Raw genomic sequence first — 23,912 nt, forward strand, 5'->3', positions numbered from 1 at the left:
TGAATCCATATGTAATATTCCTGCTTAGTTACCATGGAAACTCTCATAACAAAAAAGTAAACAATCTATTTGTGCATGATTGTAGTCGTTGTCGTGGAAATTTGAAATAACCATTTTCATTGTTGAAACAATGTAATACATCCTTGGAATCACGTTTTACAAGAACATTATATAAAATTTCAAACTCGCATATCTCCGTTACTATAGAAGATACTGAAGTGATTTTACACTCAATGTAATCAGGTCGAAGCTCTCTATAGGCTCATACGGAAAAATTGAATCCATATGTAATATTCCTGCTTAGTTACCATGGAAACTCTCATAACAATAGAGTAAACTATCTATTTGTGCGTGATTGTAGTCGTTGTCGTGGAGATTTGAAATAACCACTTTCATTGTTGAAACAATTTAATACATCCTTGGAATCACGTTTTACAAAAACATTATAAAAAATTTCAAACTCGCATATCTCCGTTACTATTGAAGATACAGAAGTGAATTTACACTCAATGTAATCAGGTCGAAACTCTGTATAGGCTTATCCGGAAAAATTGAACCCATATGTAATATTCCTGCTTAGTTACAATGGAAACTCTCATAACAATAGAGTAAACAATCTATTTGTGCATGATTGTAGTTGTTGTCGTGGAGATTTGAAATAACTACTTTCATTGTTGAAACAATGTAATACATCCTTGGAATCACGTTTTACAAAAACATTATATAAAATTTCAAACTCGCATATCTCCGTTACTATAGAAGTTACTGAAGTGATTTTACACTCAATATAATCAGGTCGAAGCTCTCTAAAGACTCATCCGAAAAAAATTAATCCATGTGTAATATTCATGCTTAGTTTCCATGGAAACTCTCATAACAATAAAGTAAACAATCTATTTGTGCATGATTGTAGTTGTTGTCGTGGAGATTTGAAATAACCACTTTCGTTGTTGAAAAAATGTAATACATCCTTGGAATCATGTTTTACAAAAACATTATATAAAATTTCAAACTCGCATATCTCCGTTACTATAGAAGATACAGAAGTGATTTTACACTCAATGTAATCAGGTCGAAGCTCTCTATTGGCTCTTCGGGAAAAATTGAATCCATGTGTAATATTCATGCTTAGTTTCCATGGAAACTCTCATAACAATAAAGTAAACAATCTATTTGTGCATGATTGTAGTCGTTGTCATGGAGATTTGAAATAACCACTTTCATTGTTGAAACAATGTAATACATCCTTGGAATCACGTTTTACAAGAACATTATATAAAATTTCAAACTCGCATATCTCCGTTACTATAGAAGATACAGAAGTGATTTTCACTCAATGTAATCAGGTCGAAGCTCTCTATAGGCTCATACGGAAAAATTGAATCCATATGTAATATTCCTGTTTAGTTACCATGGAAACTCCCATACACAATAAAGTAAACAATCTATTTGTGCATGATTGTAGTTGTTGTCGTGGAGATTTGAAATAACCACTTTCATTGTTGAAACAATGTAATACATCCTTGGAATCACGTTTTAAAAAATCATTATATAAAATTTCAAACTCGCATATCTCCGTTACTATAGAAGATACAGAAGTGATTTTACACTCAATGTAATCAGGTCGAAACTCTCTATAGGCTCTAACGAAAAAATTGAATCCATATTTAATATTCCTGCTTAGTTACCATGGAAACTCTCATAACAAAAAAGTAAACAATCTATTTGTGCATGATTGTAGTCGTTGTCGTGGAGATTTGAAATAACCACTTTCATTGTTGAAACAATGTAACACATCCTTGGAATCACGTTTTACAAAAACATTATATAAAATTTCAAACTCGCATATCTCCGTTATTATAAAAGTAACTGAAGTGATTTTACACTCAATGTAATCAGGTCGAAGCTCTCTATTGGCTCATACGAAAAAATTGAATCCATATGTAATATTCCTGCTTAGTTACCATGGAAACTCACATACACAATAAAGTAAACAATCTATTTGTGCATGATTGTAGTTGTTGTCGTGGAGATTTGAAATAACCACTTTCATTGTTGAAAAAATGTAATACATCCTTGGAATCATGTTTTACAAAAACATTATATAAAATTTCAAACTCGCATATCTCCGTTACTATAGAAGATACAGAAGTGATTTTACACTCAATGTAATCAGGTCGAAGCTCTCTATTGGCTCTTCGGGAAAAATTGAATCCATATGTAATATTCTTGCTTAGTTACCATGGAAACTCTCTTAAAAATAAAGTAAACAATCTATTTGTGCATGATTGTAGTTGTTGTCGTGGAGATTTGAAATAACCACTTTCATTGTTGAAACATTGTAATACATCCTTGGAATCACGTTTTACAAGAACATTATATAAAATTTCAAACTCGCATATATCCGTTACTATAGAAGATACTGAAGTGATTTTACACTGAATGTAATCAGGTCGAAGCTCTCTATAGGCTCATACGGAAAAATTGAATCCATATGTAATATTCCTGCTTAGTTACCATGGAAACTCTCATAACAAAAAAGTAAACAATCTATTTGTGCATGATTGTAGTCGTTGTCGTGGAAATTTGAAATAACCATTTTCATTGTTGAAACAATGTAATACATCCTTGGAATCACGTTTTACAAGAACATTATATAAAATTTCAAACTCGCATATCTCCGTTACTAGAGAAGATACTGAAGTGATTTTACACTCAATGTAATCAGGTCGAAGCTCTCTATAGGCTCATACGGAAAAATTGAATCCATATGTAATATTCCTGCTTAGTTACCATGGAAACTCTCATAACAATAGAGTAAACTATCTATTTGTGCGTGATTGTAGTCGTTGTCGTGGAGATTTGAAATAACCACTTTCATTGTTGAAACAATTTAATACATCCTTGGAATCACGTTTTACAAAAACATTATAAAAAATTTCAAACTCGCATATCTCCGTTACTATTGAAGATACAGAAGTGAATTTACACTCAATGTAATCAGGTCGAAACTCTGTATAGGCTTATCCGGAAAAATTGAACCCATATGTAATATTCCTGCTTAGTTACAATGGAAACTCTCATAACAATAGAGTAAACAATCTATTTGTGCATGATTGTAGTTGTTGTCGTGGAGATTTGAAATAACTACTTTCATTGTTGAAACAATGTAATACATCCTTGGAATCACGTTTTACAAAAACATTATATAAAATTTCAAACTCGCATATCTCCGTTACTATAGAAGTTACTGAAGTGATTTTACACTCAATATAATCAGGTCGAAGCTCTCTAAAGACTCATCCGAAAAAAATTAATCCATGTGTAATATTCATGCTTAGTTTCCATGGAAACTCTCATAACAATAAAGTAAACAATCTATTTGTGCATGATTGTAGTTGTTGTCGTGGAGATTTGAAATAACCACTTTCGTTGTTGAAAAAATGTAATACATCCTTGGAATCATGTTTTACAAAAACATTATATAAAATTTCAAACTCGCATATCTCCGTTACTATAGAAGATACAGAAGTGATTTTACACTCAATGTAATCAGGTCGAAGCTCTCTATTGGCTCTTCGGGAAAAATTGAATCCATATGTAATATTCTTGCTTAGTTACCATGGAAACTCTCTTAAAAATAAAGTAAACAATCTATTTGTGCATGATTGTAGTTGTTGTCGTGGAGATTTGAAATAACTACTTTCATTGTTGAAACAATGTAATACATCCTTGGAATCACGTTTTACAAAAACATTATATAAAATTTCAAACTCGCATATCTCCGTTACTATAGAAGTTACTGAAGTGATTTTACACTCAATGTAATCAGGTCGAAGCTCTCTATAGGCTCATACGGAAAAATTGAATCCATGTGTAATATTCATGCTTAGTTTCCATGGAAACTCTCATAACAATAAAGTAAACAATCTATTTGTGCATGATTGTAGTCGTTGTCATGGAGATTTGAAATAACCACTTTCATTGTTGAAACAATGTAATACATCCTTGGAATCACGTTTTACAAGAACATTATATAAAATTTCAAACTCGCATATCTCCGTTACTATAGAAGATACAGAAGTGATTTTCACTCAATGTAATCAGGTCGAAGCTCTCTATAGGCTCATACGGAAAAATTGAATCCATATGTAATATTCCTGTTTAGTTACCATGGAAACTCCCATACACAATAAAGTAAACAATCTATTTGTGCATGATTGTAGTTGTTGTCGTGGAGATTTGAAATAACCACTTTCATTGTTGAAACAATGTAATACATCCTTGGAATCACGTTTTAAAAAATCATTATATAAAATTTCAAACTCGCATATCTCCGTTACTATAGAAGATACAGAAGTGATTTTACACTCAATATAATCAGGTCGAAACTCTCTATAGGCTCTAACGAAAAAATTGAATCCATATGTAATATTCCTGCTTAGTTACCATGGAAACTCACATACACAATAAAGTAAACAATCTATTTGTGCATGATTGTAGTTGTTGTCGTGGAGATTTGAAATAACCACTTTCATTGTTGAAAAAATGTAATACATCCTTGGAATCATGTTTTACAAAAACATTATATAAAATTTCAAACTCGCATATCTCCGTTACTATAGAAGATACAGAAGTGATTTTACACTCAATGTAATCAGGTCGAAGCTCTCTATTGGCTCTTCGGGAAAAATTGAATCCATATGTAATATTCTTGCTTAGTTACAATGGAAACTCTCATACCAATAGAGTAAACAATCTATTTGTGCATGATTGTAGTTGTTGTCGTGGAGATTTGAAATAACCACTTTCATTGTTGAAACATTGTAATACATCCTTGGAATCACGTTTTACAAGAACATTATATAAAATTTCAAACTCGCATATATCCGTTACTATAGAAGATACTGAAGTGATTTTACACTCAATGTAATCAGGTCGAAGCTCTCTATAGGCTCATACGGAAAAATTGAATCCATATGTAATATTCCTGCTTAGTTACCATGGAAACTCTCATAACAAAAAGTAAACAATCTATTTGTGCATGATTGTAGTCGTTGTCATGGAGATTTGAAATAACCACTTTCATTGTTGAAACAATGTAATACATCCTTGGAATCACGTTTTACAAGAACATTATATAAAATTTCAAACTCGCATATCTCCGTTACTATAGAAGATACAGAAGTGATTTTCACTCAATGTAATCAGGTCGAAGCTCTCTATAGGCTCATACGGAAAAATTGAATCCATATGTAATATTCCTGTTTAGTTACCATGGAAACTCCCATACACAATAAAGTAAACAATCTATTTGTGCATGATTGTAGTTGTTGTCGTGGAGATTTGAAATAACCACTTTCATTGTTGAAACAATGTAATACATCCTTGGAATCACGTTTTAAAAAATCATTATATAAAATTTCAAACTCGCATATCTCCGTTACTATAGAAGATACAGAAGTGATTTTACACTCAATGTAATCAGGTCGAAACTCTCTATAGGCTCTAACGAAAAAATTGAATCCATATTTAATATTCCTGCTTAGTTACCATGGAAACTCTCATAACAAAAAAGTAAACAATCTATTTGTGCATGATTGTAGTCGTTGTCGTGGAGATTTGAAATAACCACTTTCATTGTTGAAACAATGTAACACATCCTTGGAATCACGTTTTACAAAAACATTATATAAAATTTCAAACTCGCATATCTCCGTTATTATAAAAGTAACTGAAGTGATTTTACACTCAATGTAATCAGGTCGAAGCTCTCTATTGGCTCATACGAAAAAATTGAATCCATATGTAATATTCCTGCTTAGTTACCATGGAAACTCACATACACAATAAAGTAAACAATCTATTTGTGCATGATTGTAGTTGTTGTCGTGGAGATTTGAAATAACCACTTTCATTGTTGAAAAAATGTAATACATCCTTGGAATCATGTTTTACAAAAACATTATATAAAATTTCAAACTCGCATATCTCCGTTACTATAGAAGATACAGAAGTGATTTTACACTCAATGTAATCAGGTCGAAGCTCTCTATTGGCTCTTCGGGAAAAATTGAATCCATATGTAATATTCTTGCTTAGTTACCATGGAAACTCTCTTAAAAATAAAGTAAACAATCTATTTGTGCATGATTGTAGTCGTTGTCGTGGAAATTTGAAATAACCATTTTCATTGTTGAAACAATGTAATACATCCTTGGAATCACGTTTTACAAGAACATTATATAAAATTTCAAACTCGCATATCTCCGTTACTAGAGAAGATACTGAAGTGATTTTACACTCAATGTAATCAGGTCGAAGCTCTCTATAGGCTCATACGGAAAAATTGAATCCATATGTAATATTCCTGCTTAGTTACCATGGAAACTCTCATAACAATAGAGTAAACTATCTATTTGTGCGTGATTGTAGTCGTTGTCGTGGAGATTTGAAATAACCACTTTCATTGTTGAAACAATTTAATACATCCTTGGAATCACGTTTTACAAAAACATTATAAAAAATTTCAAACTCGCATATCTCCGTTACTATTGAAGATACAGAAGTGAATTTACACTCAATGTAATCAGGTCGAAACTCTGTATAGGCTTATCCGGAAAAATTGAACCCATATGTAATATTCCTGCTTAGTTACAATGGAAACTCTCATAACAATAGAGTAAACAATCTATTTGTGCATGATTGTAGTTGTTGTCGTGGAGATTTGAAATAACTACTTTCATTGTTGAAACAATGTAATACATCCTTGGAATCACGTTTTACAAAAACATTATATAAAATTTCAAACTCGCATATCTCCGTTACTATAGAAGTTACTGAAGTGATTTTACACTCAATATAATCAGGTCGAAGCTATCTAAAGACTCATCCGAAAAAAATTAATCCATGTGTAATATTCATGCTTAGTTTCCATGGAAACTCTCATAACAATAAAGTAAACAATCTATTTGTGCATGATTGTAGTTGTTGTCGTGGAGATTTGAAATAACCACTTTCGTTGTTGAAAAAATGTAATACATCCTTGGAATCATGTTTTACAAAAACATTATATAAAATTTCAAACTCGCATATCTCCGTTACTATAGAAGATACAGAAGTGATTTTACACTCAATGTAATCAGGACGAAGCTCTCTATTGGCTCTTCGGGAAAAATTGAATCCATATGTAATATTCTTGCTTAGTTACCATGGAAACTCTCTTAAAAATAAAGTAAACAATCTATTTGTGCATGATTGTAGTTGTTGTCGTGGAGATTTGAAATAACTACTTTCATTGTTGAAACAATGTAATACATCCTTGGAATCACGTTTTACAAAAACATTATATAAAATTTCAAACTCGCATATCTCCGTTACTATAGAAGTTACTGAAGTGATTTTACACTCAATGTAATCAGGTCGAAGCTCTCTATAGGCTCATACGGAAAAATTGAATCCATGTGTAATATTCATGCTTAGTTTCCATGGAAACTCTCATAACAATAAAGTAAACAATCTATTTGTGCATGATTGTAGTCGTTGTCATGGAGATTTGAAATAACCACTTTCATTGTTGAAACAATGTAATACATCCTTGGAATCACGTTTTACAAGAACATTATATAAAATTTCAAACTCGCATATCTCCGTTACTATAGAAGATACAGAAGTGATTTTCACTCAATGTAATCAGGTCGAAGCTCTCTATAGGCTCATACGGAAAAATTGAATCCATATGTAATATTCCTGTTTAGTTACCATGGAAACTCCCATACACAATAAAGTAAACAATCTATTTGTGCATGATTGTAGTTGTTGTCGTGGAGATTTGAAATAACCACTTTCATTGTTGAAACAATGTAATACATCCTTGGAATCACGTTTTAAAAAATCATTATATAAAATTTCAAACTCGCATATCTCCGTTACTATAGAAGATACAGAAGTGATTTTACACTCAATGTAATCAGGTCGAAACTCTCTATAGGCTCTAACGAAAAAATTGAATCCATATTTAATATTCCCGCTTAGTTACCATGGAAACTCTCATAACAAAAAAGTAAAGAATCTATTTGTGCATGATTGTAGTCGTTGTCGTGGAGATTTGAAATAACCACTTTCATTGTTGAAACAATGTAACACATCCTTGGAATCACGTTTTACAAAAACATTATATAAAATTTCAAACTCGCATATCTCCGTTATTATAAAAGTAACTGAAGTGATTTTACACTCAATGTAATCAGGTCGAAGCTCTCTATTGGCTCATACGAAAAAATTGAATCCATATGTAATATTCCTGCTTAGTTACCATGGAAACTCACATACACAATAAAGTAAACAATCTATTTGTGCATGATTGTAGTTGTTGTCGTGGAGATTTGAAATAACCACTTTCATTGTTGAAAAAATGTAATACATCCTTGGAATCATGTTTTACAAAAACATTATATAAAATTTCAAACTCGCATATCTCCGTTACTATAGAAGATACAGAAGTGATTTTACACTCAATGTAATCAGGTCGAAGCTCTCTATTGGCTCTTCGGGAAAAATTGAATCCATATGTAATATTCTTGCTTAGTTACAATGGAAACTCTCATACCAATAGAGTAAACAATCTATTTGTGCATGATTGTAGTTGTTGTCGTGGAGATTTGAAATAACCACTTTCATTGTTGAAACATTGTAATACATCCTTGGAATCACGTTTTACAAGAACATTATATAAAATTTCAAACTCGCATATATCCGTTACTATAGAAGATACTGAAGTGATTTTACACTCAATGTAATCAGGTCGAAGCTCTCTATAGGCTCATACGGAAAAATTGAATCCATATGTAATATTCCTGCTTAGTTACCATGGAAACTCTCATAACAAAAAAGTAAACAATCTATTTGTGCATGATTGTAGTCGTTGTCGTGGAAATTTGTAATAACCATTTTCATTGTTGAAACAATGTAATACATCCTTGGAATCACGTTTTACAAAAACATTATATAAAATTTCAAACTCGCATATCTCCGTTACTATAGAAGTTACTGAAGTGATTTTACACTCAATGTAATCAGGTCGAAGCTCTCTATAGGCTCATACGGAAAAATTGAATCCATATGTAATATTCCTGTTTAGTTACCATGGAAACTCACATACACAATAAAGTAAACAATCTATTTGTGCATGATTGTAGTTGTTGTCGTGGAGATTTGAAATAACCACTTTCATTGTTGAAAAAATGTAATACATCCTTGGAATCATGTTTTACAAAAACATTATATAAAATTTCAAACTCGCATATCTCCGTTACTATAGAAGATACAGAAGTGATTTTACACTCAATGTAATCAGGTCGAAGCTCTCTATTGGCTCTTCGGGAAAAATTGAATCCATATGTAATATTCTTGCTTAGTTACCATGGAAACTCTCTTAAAAATAAAGTAAACAATCTATTTGTGCATGATTGTAGTTGTTGTCGTGGAGATTTGAAATAACCACTTTCATTGTTGAAACATTGTAATACATCCTTGGAATCACGTTTTACAAGAACATTATATAAAATTTCAAACTCGCATATCTCCGTTACTATAGAAGATACAGAAGTGATTTTACACTCAATGTGATCAGGGCGAGGCTCTGTATAGGCTTATCCGGAAAAATTGAATCCATATGTAATATTCCTGCTTAGTTACCATGGAAACTCTCATAACAATAGAGTAAACTATCTATTTGTGCGTGATTGTAGTCGTTGTCGTGGAGATTTGAAATAACCACTTTCATTGTTGAAACATTTTAATACATCCTTGGAATCACGTTTTACAAAAACATTATAAAAAATTTCAAACTCGCATATCTCCGTTACTATTGAAGATACAGAAGTGAATTTACACTCAATGTAATCAGGTCGAAACTCTGTATAGGCTTATCCGGAAAAATTGAACCCATATGTAATATTCCTGCTTAGTTACAATGGAAACTCTCATAACAATAGAGTAAACAATCTATTTGTGCATGATTGTAGTCGTTGTCGTGGAGATTTGAAATAACCACTTTCATTGTTGAAACAATGTAATACATCCTTGGAATCACATTTTACAAAAACATTATATAACATTTCAAACTCGCATATCTCCGTTACTATAGAAGATACTGAAGTGATTTTACACTCAATGTAATCAGGTCGAAGCTCTCTATAGACTCATCCGAAAAAAATTAATCCATGTGTAATATTCATGCTTAGTTTCCATGGAAACTCTCATAACAATAAAGTAAACAATCTATTTGTGCATGATTGTAGTTGTTGTCGTGGAGATTTGAAATAACCACTTTCATTGTTGAAACAATGTAATACATCCTTGGAATCACGTTTTACAAGAACATTATATAAAATTTCAAACTCGCATATCTCCGTTACTATAGAAGATACTGAAGTGATTTTACACTCAATGTAATAAGGTCGAAGCTCTCTATAGACTCATCCGAAAAAAATTAATCCGTGTGTAATATTCATGCTTAGTTTCCATGGAAACTCTGATAACAATAAAGTAAACAATCTATTTGTGCATGATTGTAGTCGTTGTCATGGAGATTTGAAATAACCACTTTCATTGTTGAAACAATGTAATACATCCTTGGAATCACGTTTTACAAGAACATTATATAAAATTTCAAACTCGCATATCTCCGTTACCATAGAAGATACAGAAGTGATTTTCACTCAATGTAATCAGGTCGAAGCTCTCTATAGGCTCATACGGAAAAATTGAATCCATATGTAATATTCTTGCTTAGTTTCCATGGAAACTCTCATAACAATAAAGTAAACAATCTATTTGTGCATGATTGTAGTCGTTGTCGTGGAGATTTGAAATAACCACTTTCATTGTTGAAACAATGTAATACATCCTTGGAATCACGTTTTACAAAAACATTATATAAAATTTCAAACTCGCATATCTCCGTTACTATAAAAGTAACTGAAGTGATTTTACACTCAATGTAATCAGGTCGAAGCTCTCTATTGGCTCATACGAAAAAATTGAATCCATATGTAATATTCCTGCTTAGTTACCATGGAAACTCACATACACAATAAAGTAAACAATCTATTTGTGCATGATTGTAGTTGTTGTCGTGGAGATTTGAAATAACCACTTTCATTGTTGAAAAAATGTAATACATCCTTGGAATCATGTTTTACAAAAACATTATATAAAATTTCAAACTCGCATATCTCCGTTACTATAGAAGATACAGGAGTGATTTTACACTCAATGTAATCAGGTCGAAGCTCTCTATTGGCTCTTCGGGAAAAATTGAATCCATATGTAATATTCTTGCTTAGTTACCATGGAAACTCTCTTAAAAATAAAGTAAACAATCTATTTGTGCATGATTGTAGTCGTTGTCATGGAGATTTGAAATAACCACTTTCATTGTTGAAACAATGTAATACATCCTTGGAATCACGTTTTACAAGAACATTATATAAAATTTCAAACTCGCATATCTCCGTTACCATAGAAGATACAGAAGTGATTTTCACTCAATGTAATCAGGTCGAAGCTCTCTATAGGCTCATACGGAAAAATTGAATCCATATGTAATATTCTTGCTTAGTTACCATGGAAACTCTCATAACAATAAAGTAAACAATCTATTGTGCATGATTGTAGTTGTTGTCGTGGAGATTTGAAATAACCACTTTCATTGTTGAAACATTGTAATACACCCTTGGAATCACCTTTTACAAGAACATTATATAAAATTTCAAACTAGCATATCTCCGTTACTATTGAAGATACTGAAGTGATTTTACACTCAATGTAATCAGGTCGAAGCTCTCTATACGCTCATATGGAAAAATTGAATCCATATGTAATATTCTTGCTTAGTTACCATGGAAACTCTCATAACAATAAAGTAAACAATCTATTTGTGCATGATTGTAGTCGTTGTCGTGGAGATTTGAAATAACCACTTTCATTGTTGAAACAATGTAATACATCCTTGGAATCACGTTTTACAAGAACATTATATAAAATTTCAAACTCGCATATCTCCGTTACTATAGGAGATACAGAAGTGATTTTCACTCAATGTAATCAGGTCGAAGCTCTCTATAGGCTCATACGGAAAAATTGAATCCATATGTAATATTCCTGCTTAGTTACCATGGAAACTCTCATAACAATAAAGTAAACAATCTATTTGTGCACGATTGTAGTCGTTGTCGTGGAGATTTGAAATAACCACTTTCATTGTTGAAACAATGTAATACATACTTGGAATCACGTTTTACAAGAACATTATATAAAATTTCAAACTCGCATATCTCCGTTACTATAGAGAATACAGAAGTGATTTTCACTCAATCTAATCAGGTCGAAGCTCTCTATACGCTCATACGGAAAAATTGAATCCATATGTAATATTCTTGCTTAGTTACCATGGAAACTCTCATAACAATAAAGTAAACAATCTATTTGTGCATGTTTGTAGTTGTTGTCGTGGAGATTTGAAATAACCACTTTCATTGTTGAAACATTGTAATACATCCTTGGAATCACGGTTTACAAAAACATTATATAAAATTTCAAACTCGCATATCTCCGTTACTATAGAAGATACTGAAGTGATTTTCACTCAATGTAATCAGGTCGAAGCTCTCTATAGGCTCATACGGAAAAATTGAATCCATGTGTAATATTCATGCTTAGTTTCCATGGAAACTCTCATAACAATAAAGTAAACAATCTATTTGTGCATGATTGTAGTCGTTGTCATGGAGATTTGAAATAACCACTTTCATTGTTGAAACAATGTAATACATCCTTGGAATCAAGTTTTACAAGAACATTATATAAAATTTCAAACTCGCATATCTCCGTTACTATAGAAGATACAGAAGTGATTTTCACTCAATGTAATCAGGTCGAAGCTCTCTATAGGCTCATACGGAAAAATTGAATCCATATGTAATATTCCTGTTTAGTTACCATGGAAACTCACATACACAATAAAGTAAACAATCTATTTGTGCATGATTGTAGTTGTTGTCGTGGAGATTTGAAATAACCACTTTCATTGTTGAAAAAATGTAATACATCCTTGGAATCATGTTTTACAAAAACATTATATAAAATTTCAAACTCGCATATCTCCGTTACTATAGAAGATACAGAAGTGATTTTACACTCAATGTAATCAGGTCGAAGCTCTCTATTGGCTCTTCGGGAAAAATTGAATCCATATGTAATATTCTTGCTTAGTTACCATGGAAACTCTCTTAAAAATAAAGTAAACAATCTATTTGTGCATGATTTGTAGTTGTTGTCGTGGAGATTTGAAATAACCACTTTCATTGTTGAAACATTGTAATACATCCTTGGAATCACGTTTTACAAGAACATTATATAAAATTTCAAACTCGCATATCTCCGTTACTATAGAAGATACAGAAGTGATTTTACACTCAATGTGATCAGGGCGAGGCTCTGTATAGGCTTATCCGGAAAAATTGAATCCATATGTAATATTCCTGCTTAGTTACCATGGAAACTCTCATAACAATAGAGTAAACTATCTATTTGTGCGTGATTGTAGTCGTTGTCGTGGAGATTTGAAATAACCACTTTCATTGTTGAAACATTTTAATACATCCTTGGAATCACGTTTTACAAAAACATTATAAAAAATTTCAAACTCGCATATCTCCGTTACTATTGAAGATACAGAAGTGAATTTACACTCAATGTAATCAGGTCGAAACTCTGTATAGGCTTATCCGGAAAAATTGAACCCATATGTAATATTCCTGCTTAGTTACAATGGAAACTCTCATAACAATAGAGTAAACAATCTATTTGTGCATGATTGTAGTCGTTGTCGTGGAGATTTGAAATAACCACTTTCATTGTTGAAACAATGTAATACATCCTTGGAATCACATTTTACAAAAACATTATATAAAATTTCAAACTCGCATATCTCCGTTACTATAGAAGATACTGAAGTGATTTTACACTCAATGTAATCAGGTCGAAGCTCTCTATAGACTCATCCGAAAAAAATTAATCCATGTGTAATATTCATGCTTAGTTTCCATGGAAACTCTCATAACAATAAAGTAAACAATCTATTTGTGCATGATTGTAGTTGTTGTCGTGGAGATTTGAAATAACCACTTTCATTGTTGAAACAATGTAATACATCCTTGGAATCACGTTTTACAAGAACATTATATAAAATTTCAAACTCGCATATCTCCGTTACTATAGAAGATACTGAAGTGATTTTACACTCAATGTAATAAGGTCGAAGCTCTCTATAGACTCATCCGAAAAAAATTAATCCGTGTGTAATATTCATGCTTAGTTTCCATGGAAACTCTCATAACAATAAAGTAAACAATCTATTTGTGCATGATTGTAGTCGTTGTCATGGAGATTTGAAATAACCACTTTCATTGTTGAAACAATGTAATACATCCTTGGAATCACGTTTTACAAGAACATTATATAAAATTTCAAACTCGCATATCTCCGTTACCATAGAAGATACAGAAGTGATTTTCACTCAATGTAATCAGGTCGAAGCTCTCTATAGGCTCATACGGAAAAATTGAATCCATATGTAATATTCTTGCTTAGTTTCCATGGAAACTCTCATAACAATAAAGTAAACAATCTATTTGTGCATGATTGTAGTCGTTGCCGTGGAGATTTGAAATAACCACTTTCATTGTTGAAACAATGTAATACATCCTTGGAATCACGTTTTACAAAAACATTATATAAAATTTCAAACTCGCATATCTCCGTTACTATAAAAGTAACTGAAGTGATTTTACACTCAATGTAATCAGGTCGAAGCTCTCTATTGGCTCATACGAAAAAATTGAATCCATATGTAATATTCCTGCTTAGTTACCATGGAAACTCACATACACAATAAAGTAAACAATCTATTTGTGCATGATTGTAGTTGTTGTCGTGGAGATTTGAAATAACCACTTTCATTGTTGAAAAAATGTAATACATCCTTGGAATCATGTTTTACAAAAACATTATATAAAATTTCAAACTCGCATATCTCCGTTACTATAGAAGATACTGAAGTGATTTTACACTCAATATAATCAGGTCGAAGCTCTCTATAGACTCATCCGAAAAAAATTAATCCATGTGTAATATTCATGCTTAGTTTCCATGGAAACTCTCATAACAATAAAGTAAACAATCTATTTGTGCATGATTGTAGTTGTTGTCGTGGAGATTTGAAATAACCACTTTCATTGTTGAAACAATGTAATACATCCTTGGAATCACGTTTTACAAGAACATTATATAAAATTTCAAACTCGCATATCTCCGTTACTATAGAAGATACTGAAGTGATTTTACACTCAATGTAATAAGGTCGAAGCTCTCTATAGACTCATCCGAAAAAAATTAATCCATGTGTAATATTCATGCTTAGTTTCCATGGAAACTCTCATAACAATAAAGTAAACAATCTATTTGTGCATGATTGTAGTCGTTGTCGTGGAGATTTGAAATAACCACTTTCATTGTTGAAACAATGTAATACATCCTTGGAATCACGTTTTACAAGAACATTATATAAAATTTCAAACTCGCATATCTCCGTTACCATAGAAGATACAGAAGTGATTTTCACTCAATGTAATCAGGTCGAAGCTCTCTATAGGCTCATACGGAAAAATTGAATCCATATGTAATATTCCTGCTTAGTTACCATGGAAACTCTCATAACAAAAAAGTAAACAATCTATTTGTGCATGATTGTAGTCGTTGTCGTGGAAATTTGAAATAACCATTTTCATTGTTGAAACAATGTAATACATCCTTGGAATCACGTTTTACAAGAACATTATATAAAATTTCAAACTCGCATATCTCCGTTACTATAGAAGATACTGAAGTGATTTTACACTCAATGTAATCAGGTCGAAGCTCTCTATAGGCTCATACGGAAAAATTGAATCCATATGTAATATTCCTGCTTAGTTACCATGGAAACTCTCATAACAATAGAGTAAACTATCTATTTGTGCGTGATTGTAGTCGTTGTCGTGGAGATTTGAAATAACCACTTTCATTGTTGAAACAATTTAATACATCCTTGGAATCACGTTTTACAAAAACATTATAAAAAATTTCAAACTCGCATATCTCCGTTACTATTGAAGATACAGAAGTGAATTTACACTCAATGTAATCAGGTCGAAACTCTGTATAGGCTTATCCGGAAAAATTGAACCCATATGTAATATTCCTGCTTAGTTACAATGGAAACTCTCATAACAATAGAGTAAACAATCTATTTGTGCATGATTGTAGTTGTTGTCGTGGAGATTTGAAATAACTACTTTCATTGTTGAAACAATGTAATACATCCTTGGAATCACGTTTTACAAAAACATTATATAAAATTTCAAACTCGCATATCTCCGTTACTATAGAAGTTACTGAAGTGATTTTACACTCAATATAATCAGGTCGAAGCTCTCTAAAGACTCATCCGAAAAAAATTAATCCATGTGTAATATTCATGCTTAGTTTCCATGGAAACTCTCATAACAATAAAGTAAACAATCTATTTGTGCATGATTGTAGTTGTTGTCGTGGAGATTTGAAATAACCACTTTCGTTGTTGAAAAAATGTAATACATCCTTGGAATCATGTTTTACAAAAACATTATATAAAATTTCAAACTCGCATATCTCCGTTACTATAGAAGATACAGAAGTGATTTTACACTCAATGTAATCAGGTCGAAGCTCTCTATTGGCTCTTCGGGAAAAATTGAATCCATATGTAATATTCTTGCTTAGTTACCATGGAAACTCTCTTAAAAATAAAGTAAACAATCTATTTGTGCATGATTGTAGTCGTTGTCATGGAGATTTGAAATAACCACTTTCATTGTTGAAACAATGTAATACATCCTTGGAATCACGTTTTACAAGAACATTATATAAAATTTCAAACTCGCATATCTCCGTTACCATAGAAGATACAGAAGTGATTTTCACTCAATGTAATCAGGTCGAAGCTCTCTATAGGCTCATACGGAAAAATTGAATCCATATGTAATATTCCTGCTTAGTTACCATGGAAACTCTCATAACAATAAAGTAAACAATCTATTTGTGCATGATTGTAGTCGTTGTCGTGGAGATTTGAAATAACCACTTTCATTGTTGAAACAATGTAATACATCCTTGGAATCACGTTTTACAAGAACATTATATAAAATTTCAAACTCGCATATCTCCGTTACTATAGAGAATACAGAAGTGATTTTCACTCAATCTAATCAGGTCGAAGCTCTCTATACGCTCATACGGAAAAATTGAATCCATATGTAATATTCTTGCTTAGTTACCATGGAAACTCTCATAACAATAAAGTAAACAATCTATTTGTGCATGTTTGTAGTTGTTGTCGTGGAGATTTGAAATAACCACTTTCATTGTTGAAACAATGTAATACATCCTTGGAATCAAGTTTTACAAGAACATTATATAAAATTTCAAACTCGCATATCTCCGTTACTATAGGAGATACAGAAGTGATTTTCACTCAATGTAATCAGGTCGAAGCTCTCTATAGGCTCATACGGAAAAATTGAATCCATGTGTAATATTCATGCTTAGTTTCCATGGAAACTCTCATAACAATAAAGTAAACAATCTATTTGTGCATGATTGTAGTCGTTGTCATGGAGATTTGAAATAACCACTTTCATTGTTGAAACAATGTAATACATCCTTGGAATCAAGTTTTACAAGAACATTATATAAAATTTCAAACTCGCATATCTCCGTTACTATAGAAGATACAGAAGTGATTTTCACTCAATGTAATCAGGTCGAAGCTCTCTATAGGCTCATACGGAAAAATTGAATCCATATGTAATATTCCTGTTTAGTTACCATGGAAACTCACATACACAATAAAGTAAACAATCTATTTGTGCATGATTGTAGTTGTTGTCGTGGAGATTTGAAATAACCACTTTCATTGTTGAAAAAATGTAATACATCCTTGGAATCATGTTTTACAAAAACATTATATAAAATTTCAAACTCGCATATCTCCGTTACTATAGAAGATACAGAAGTGATTTTACACTCAATGTAATCAGGTCGAAGCTCTCTATTGGCTCTTCGGGAAAAATTGAATCCATATGTAATATTCTTGCTTAGTTACCATGGAAACTCTCTTAAAAATAAAGTAAACAATCTATTTGTGCATGATTTGTAGTTGTTGTCGTGGAGATTTGAAATAACCACTTTCATTGTTGAAACATTGTAATACATCCTTGGAATCACGTTTTACAAGAACATTATATAAAATTTCAAACTCGCATATCTCCGTTACTATAGAAGATACAGAAGTGATTTTACACTCAATGTGATCAGGGCGAGGCTCTGTATAGGCTTATCCGGAAAAATTGAATCCATATGTAATATTCCTGCTTAGTTACCATGGAAACTCTCATAACAATAGAGTAAACTATCTATTTGTGCGTGATTGTAGTCGTTGTCGTGGAGATTTGAAATAACCACTTTCATTGTTGAAACATTTTAATACATCCTTGGAATCACGTTTTACAAAAACATTATAAAAAATTTCAAACTCGCATATCTCCGTTACTATTGAAGATACAGAAGTGAATTTACACTCAATGTAATCAGGTCGAAACTCTGTATAGGCTTATCCGGAAAAATTGAACCCATATGTAATATTCCTGCTTAGTTACAATGGAAACTCTCATAACAATAGAGTAAACAATCTATTTGTGCATGATTGTAGTCGTTGTCGTGGAGATTTGAAATAACCACTTTCATTGTTGAAACAATGTAATACATCCTTGGAATCACATTTTACAAAAACATTATATAAAATTTCAAACTCGCATATCTCCGTTACTATAGAAGATACTGAAGTGATTTTACACTCAATGTAATCAGGTCGAAGCTCTCTATAGACTCATCCGAAAAAAATTAATCCATGTGTAATATTCATGCTTAGTTTCCATGGAAACTCTCATAACAATAAAGTAAACAATCTATTTGTGCATGATTGTAGTTGTTGTCGTGGAGATTTGAAATAACCACTTTCATTGTTGAAACAATGTAATACATCCTTGGAATCACGTTTTACAAGAACATTATATAAAATTTCAAACTCGCATATCTCCGTTACTATAGAAGATACTGAAGTGATTTTACACTCAATGTAATAAGGTCGAAGCTCTCTATAGACTCATCCGAAAAAAATTAATCCGTGTGTAATATTCATGCTTAGTTTCCATGGAAACTCTCATAACAATAAAGTAAACAATCTATTTGTGCATGATTGTAGTCGTTGTCATGGAGATTTGAAATAACCACTTTCATTGTTGAAACAATGTAATACATCCTTGGAATCACGTTTTACAAGAACATTATATAAAATTTCAAACTCGCATATCTCCGTTACCATAGAAGATACAGAAGTGATTTTCACTCAATGTAATCAGGTCGAAGCTCTCTATAGGCTCATACGGAAAAATTGAATCCATATGTAATATTCTTGCTTAGTTTCCATGGAAACTCTCATAACAATAAAGTAAACAATCTATTTGTGCATGATTGTAGTCGTTGCCGTGGAGATTTGAAATAACCACTTTCATTGTTGAAACAATGTAATACATCCTTGGAATCACGTTTTACAAAAACATTATATAAAATTTCAAACTCGCATATCTCCGTTACTATAAAAGTAACTGAAGTGATTTTACACTCAATGTAATCAGGTCGAAGCTCTCTATTGGCTCATACGAAAAAATTGAATCCATATGTAATATTCCTGCTTAGTTACCATGGAAACTCACATACACAATAAAGTAAACAATCTATTTGTGCATGATTGTAGTTGTTGTCGTGGAGATTTGAAATAACCACTTTCATTGTTGAAAAAATGTAATACATCCTTGGAATCATGTTTTACAAAAACATTATATAAAATTTCAAACTCGCATATCTCCGTTACTATAGAAGATACTGAAGTGATTTTACACTCAATATAATCAGGTCGAAGCTCTCTATAGACTCATCCGAAAAAAATTAATCCATGTGTAATATTCATGCTTAGTTTCCATGGAAACTCTCATAACAATAAAGTAAACAATCTATTTGTGCATGATTGTAGTTGTTGTCGTGGAGATTTGAAATAACCACTTTCATTGTTGAAACAATGTAATACATCCTTGGAATCACGTTTTACAAGAACATTATATAAAATTTCAAACTCGCATATCTCCGTTACTATAGAAGATACTGAAGTGATTTTACACTCAATGTAATAAGGTCGAAGCTCTCTATAGACTCATCCGAAAAAAATTAATCCATGTGTAATATTCATGCTTAGTTTCCATGGAAACTCTCATAACAATAAAGTAAACAATCTATTTGTGCATGATTGTAGTCGTTGTCGTGGAGATTTGAAATAACCACTTTCATTGTTGAAACAATGTAATACATCCTTGGAATCACGTTTTACAAGAACATTATATAAAATTTCAAACTCGCATATCTCCGTTACCATAGAAGATACAGAAGTGATTTTCACTCAATGTAATCAGGTCGAAGCTCTCTATAGGCTCATACGGAAAAATTGAATCCATATGTAATATTCCTGCTTAGTTACCATGGAAACTCTCATAACAAAAAAGTAAACAATCTATTTGTGCATGATTGTAGTCGTTGTCGTGGAAATTTGAAATAACCATTTTCATTGTTGAAACAATGTAATACATCCTTGGAATCACGTTTTACAAGAACATTATATAAAATTTCAAACTCGCATATCTCCGTTACTATAGAAGATACTGAAGTGATTTTACACTCAATGTAATCAGGTCGAAGCTCTCTATAGGCTCATACGGAAAAATTGAATCCATATGTAATATTCCTGCTTAGTTACCATGGAAACTCTCATAACAATAGAGTAAACTATCTATTTGTGCGTGATTGTAGTCGTTGTCGTGGAGATTTGAAATAACCACTTTCATTGTTGAAACAATTTAATACATCCTTGGAATCACGTTTTACAAAAACATTATAAAAAATTTCAAACTCGCATATCTCCGTTACTATTGAAGATACAGAAGTGAATTTACACTCAATGTAATCAGGTCGAAACTCTGTATAGGCTTATCCGGAAAAATTGAACCCATATGTAATATTCCTGCTTAGTTACAATGGAAACTCTCATAACAATAGAGTAAACAATCTATTTGTGCATGATTGTAGTTGTTGTCGTGGAGATTTGAAATAACTACTTTCATTGTTGAAACAATGTAATACATCCTTGGAATCACGTTTTACAAAAACATTATATAAAATTTCAAACTCGCATATCTCCGTTACTATAGAAGTTACTGAAGTGATTTTACACTCAATATAATCAGGTCGAAGCTCTCTAAAGACTCATCCGAAAAAAATTAATCCATGTGTAATATTCATGCTTAGTTTCCATGGAAACTCTCATAACAATAAAGTAAACAATCTATTTGTGCATGATTGTAGTTGTTGTCGTGGAGATTTGAAATAACCACTTTCGTTGTTGAAAAAATGTAATACATCCTTGGAATCATGTTTTACAAAAACATTATATAAAATTTCAAACTCGCATATCTCCGTTACTATAGAAGATACAGAAGTGATTTTACACTCAATGTAATCAGGTCGAAGCTCTCTATTGGCTCTTCGGGAAAAATTGAATCCATATGTAATATTCTTGCTTAGTTACCATGGAAACTCTCTTAAAAATAAAGTAAACAATCTATTTGTGCATGATTGTAGTCGTTGTCATGGAGATTTGAAATAACCACTTTCATTGTTGAAACAATGTAATACATCCTTGGAATCACGTTTTACAAGAACATTATATAAAATTTCAAACTCGCATATCTCCGTTACCATAGAAGATACAGAAGTGATTTTCACTCAATGTAATCAGGTCGAAGCTCTCTATAGGCTCATACGGAAAAATTGAATCCATATGTAATATTCCTGCTTAGTTACCATGGAAACTCTCATAACAATAAAGTAAACAATCTATTTGTGCATGATTGTAGTCGTTGTCGTGGAGATTTGAAATAACCACTTTCATTGTTGAAACAATGTAATACATCCTTGGAATCACGTTTTACAAGAACATTATATAAAATTTCAAACTCGCATATCTCCGTTACTATAGAGAATACAGAAGTGATTTTCACTCAATCTAATCAGGTCGAAGCTCTCTATACGCTCATACGGAAAAATTGAATCCATATGTAATATTCTTGCTTAGTTACCATGGAAACTCTCATAACAATAAAGTAAACAATCTATTTGTGCATGTTTGTAGTTGTTGTCGTGGAGATTTGAAATAACCACTTTCATTGTTGAAACAATGTAATACATCCTTGGAATCAAGTTTTACAAGAACATTATATAAAATTTCAAACTCGCATATCTCCGTTACTATAGGAGATACAGAAGTGATTTTCACTCAATGTAATCAGGTCGAAGCTCTCTATAGGCTCATACGGAAAAATTGAATCCATGTGTAATATTCATGCTTAGTTTCCATGGAAACTCTCATAACAATAAAGTAAACAATCTATTTGTGCATGATTGTAGTCGTTGTCATGGAGATTTGAAATAACCACTTTCATTGTTGAAACAATGTAATACATCCTTGGAATCAAGTTTTACAAGAACATTATATAAAATTTCAAACTCGCATATCTCCGTTACTATAGAAGATACAGAAGTGATTTTCACTCAATGTAATCAGGTCGAAGCTCTCTATAGGCTCATACGGAAAAATTGAATCCATATGTAATATTCCTGTTTAGTTACCATGGAAACTCACATACACAATAAAGTAAACAATCTATTTGTGCATGATTGTAGTTGTTGTCGTGGAGATTTGAAATAACCACTTTCATTGTTGAAAAAATGTAATACATCCTTGGAATCATGTTTTACAAAAACATTATATAAAATTTCAAACTCGCATATCTCCGTTACTATAGAAGATACAGAAGTGATTTTACACTCAATGTAATCAGGTCGAAGCTCTCTATTGGCTCTTCGGGAAAAATTGAATCCATATGTAATATTCTTGCTTAGTTACCATGGAAACTCTCTTAAAAATAAAGTAAACAATCTATTTGTGCATGATTTGTAGTTGTTGTCGTGGAGATTTGAAATAACCACTTTCATTGTTGAAACATTGTAATACATCCTTGGAATCACGTTTTACAAGAACATTATATAAAATTTCAAACTCGCATATCTCCGTTACTATAGAAGATACAGAAGTGATTTTACACTCAATGTGATCAGGGCGAGGCTCTGTATAGGCTTATCCGGAAAAATTGAATCCATATGTAATATTCCTGCTTAGTTACCATGGAAACTCTCATAACAATAGAGTAAACTATCTATTTGTGCGTGATTGTAGTCGTTGTCGTGGAGATTTGAAATAACCACTTTCATTGTTGAAACATTTTAATACATCCTTGGAATCACGTTTTACAAAAACATTATAAAAAATTTCAAACTCGCATATCTCCGTTACTATTGAAGATACAGAAGTGAATTTACACTCAATGTAATCAGGTCGAAACTCTGTATAGGCTTATCCGGAAAAATTGAACCCATATGTAATATTCCTGCTTAGTTACAATGGAAACTCTCATAACAATAGAGTAAACAATCTATTTGTGCATGATTGTAGTCGTTGTCGTGGAGATTTGAAATAACCACTTTCATTGTTGAAACAATGTAATACATCCTTGGAATCACATTTTACAAAAACATTATATAAAATTTCA

The sequence above is a fragment of the Lepisma saccharinum genome, chromosome 4 (assembly GCF_977018435.1).
Source record: "Lepisma saccharinum chromosome 4, izLepSacc3.1, whole genome shotgun sequence".
Taxonomy (NCBI): Eukaryota; Metazoa; Arthropoda; class Insecta; order Zygentoma; family Lepismatidae; genus Lepisma; species Lepisma saccharinum.